Raw genomic sequence first — 3,039 nt, 5'->3', positions numbered from 1 at the left:
AGGAGAGGAGAGGAGAGGAGAGGAGAGGAGAGGAGAGGAGAGGAGAGGAGAGGAGAGGCACAGCTCTCTCAGTGCACAGGTGCTGCCTCTGTCACGTTCAAGGCTCCCCCTGAGAACAGGTCTGGCTCCAGACAGACGGGCACAGAGCTCCAGGGCTGGCTGTGAGCCAGAGGAGCCGCAGCCATCCTCAGCCTGCAAGGCGGCAAGGCTGGAGAGGAGGAGGGGCACTGGAAAGGATGCCAGCTGCTCGATGGAAATGCAATCACTTAAACCTGCTGCTCTTACCTTGGGAAATTCCATGTTCCTTCCACAAAAGAAATGTTCCTTTTGCAATCTTGTTTTTGTGAGGTTCCTGCCTACACCCAGGCTGTACAAACAAAAACAGCACTGAAAGTAAAAGTACCTGTCCTTCATGATAAGCAGGACTCCCTTCACCTCTTATGCTAACTGTGGTGTGACAGCCACCCTCCATTTCCTCAGTAACGTGCACAGCTAAATCCCTGTGATGTGAGCAGCACGTGCCACCACACGTGCRGGTCCTCGGAGAGATGGCTGATGTCCCAAATCACCTGCTGACAGGTAGGTGTCTTGGTGACTCAGCTCTCATGACCTGCTGCTGCTCATCAAGGACAGTTCCACCACTTCCACTCTGAGCCAACAAGGCAAGAGTTCCAGCTGATCTTTCTTCTCTGCTTCATGAACACTATGTCATAGCTGAGCTAACAATGCCCTTCTTTATTCCATTTCCTTCGAATGCAGAGAGCTACAGCGTGGATTTGCCTTGAAGTCACTAATCGGTGACAAGCTGCATTGAACACAGGCACAGCAGAGGAGCTATGAGGAGGAAAACCCAAATACTGAAATGGGAGAAGACCCCACTTTGAAGGACCAAAATCACATGTCAGTGTGGAGTTGCTAAGYTGCCAGACAAAACCTGGTTTTGAAAGTTACTACATGAAGTTGCTCACAACAGCTGTGAGAACTCAGGAAAATTTCTCAGTGAGGATCAGRGTTGGGGTAGAAATGCAGAAGCTGAGTTTGGGGGGAATGCAAMTGTCAGGCAGCCAAAGTAGACTAGGGCAGGGAGAAACAGAGGAAGACTTWGCCTGAAATGGCTATAATCCCAGCAAAATTACACCTAGATCAAGCTCATGCAGTTCTGGCTGGGTGTACTGCATTTCAGTGTAAATGGGTGTGGCATGCAGATAATCTTTTAAAAAAMWTTTTGTTTGTTTGCTTGTTTTTATGTGTTTGGAWTTTTTTCTCAGAAAGTGGAGTGTTTCCTATGGTAACTTGCAATGAAAAGGGTGTGTTTCCTGTTCTTGGGTTTGGAAGAAAGAGACTGGGGAGAAGGCAGGGCTTTCTCTTGGGCTTGGGAACAGCCAGAAGGATTATCTTTTTGTCCTCACTCTCCTTTTCTTTTTTTTTTTTTTTTTTTTTCTTTTTTTTTTTTTTTTTCACTTGCATGTGCCTGGCTGCTGTAGGAGCTGGGGGAGCTGTGGTGCAGCTCCCATGGAACTCTGCAGCAGTGGAGCCGTGCCAGAGCCGGCGCCAAGACACCCGTTTGGCCTGGGCTGTGGTTTTCTGGGGAATCACCCCGACCAAAGAGAACACAGTGCACCTGATGGCTCTTATTAATGAGTTTCTCACTTCCCTAATGCAGGCAGGCAGTGCCCTCCGCTGCTCTCTGTCCGGATTTGGACCAAGCTGCCCGGCCAGGAGGACAGATACACTGAGGTGTCTCCAGGCAGGCAGGGGGAAATCACTCACAGCTTAACAAGGCATATACGGTGCTTTATGCCATTTTCTGGTTCACATGAACTTCCCTAAGGCTCTTCTCATTCACTTTCATAGTGATTCAAGTGGAAAACATTTTTGGGACCTGAGTTCCACGGAGTGTGCAGCCTCAGAGGGCCACGTACTGATTGGAAGGTCAGTGACAATGAGCTGTGCCCCCCATCCTGGTCCTATTTAACCCCCCTGCAGCACTCTGCTGCTCTGAAGCACTGCAGAAGCAGGTTTGGTCCATGAGCTGAGTTGAGACATCTTCCCCCAGACCAAGTATCAGCTGSATCTCCCCCACTCCTCCCCCACTCATTTGCCTGAGGAGGAAACACTTGAGGATGTTTCCAGCAGGCCTGCAGGACCTGGGTGGAAAACACACACATCTAAAAGTCAGATAAGCTATTTAGAAGAAAAGAATGAAAACCAATCCCATGGGAACTGCAGGATGGATACACAGCAGTSCTGTGAAAACAAGGCACATTCCTCCCATTTTTTCAGCCAGCTTTGCCTTGCAGCTGAACACAGCAAGAGACCTTGGTAACAACATTTCCCTGGGCACATTTAATCTTTTTTGTTTGGTTGTTTGCCCTTTTTGTCCTTTTGTTTGCTTCTGATTAGTCGTATGTGGCAACAGCTGCTTTAGGAGGAAAGCACTGCCATGGCCTCAGCATCYGCTGGTTCAGCTTGCTCAGCTTCTCCTCGGGGGGTTTCTAGAGGAAAGCAATCAGCCCTGTGGCTAAAGCAGCTTCCCTTCAGCAGCGAGCAAATACTCCCTGACCTCCAGAAGAGGGGCGCTCAACTTTGCTAGAATGGAYTGTTTCACACAGTCCATGGTAATACCTGGCCCCCTGAAAGCAGGTGGAGGAGAGCCAAGGTTTCCAGTCCGATGTGTTCATAGCCCCAAATTCTCCAGATCCTGTAGCTGACTAATCAAATTTGAGGGATTTTGTGAATTTAAAGGGATTTTCCTCTTCGTGAAAATTATACTTCTATTAAAGCTAAAAACGCAGTTAAGTGCTGGTTGTACAGCACATCTTCTCCATTTACATGCTGAGGTTTTTTTCTCCTTGCCCCTTATCTGCTTAAAATCAGGAACATTTTGGCCAATAAGTTCGAAATGTTGTGGGTTTTACAAWCTGGCTGTTCCCTGAGGCACTGTCTATTGTTCTGAGTGAATGCTGGGGGAYAAAAGCAGCATTCCAACCTCCTCCTCTTACCAGAAGGGTGTCCCGGGGAGGAGAGAGTGCAGAGACC

This window comes from Malurus melanocephalus, unplaced genomic scaffold (genome assembly GCF_030028575.1).
Source record: "Malurus melanocephalus ecotype Western Australia unplaced genomic scaffold, MMel_1.1 scaffold_0, whole genome shotgun sequence".
NCBI classification, from domain to species: domain Eukaryota; kingdom Metazoa; phylum Chordata; class Aves; order Passeriformes; family Maluridae; genus Malurus; species Malurus melanocephalus.
Note: the sequence above shows the minus strand (reverse complement) of the source record.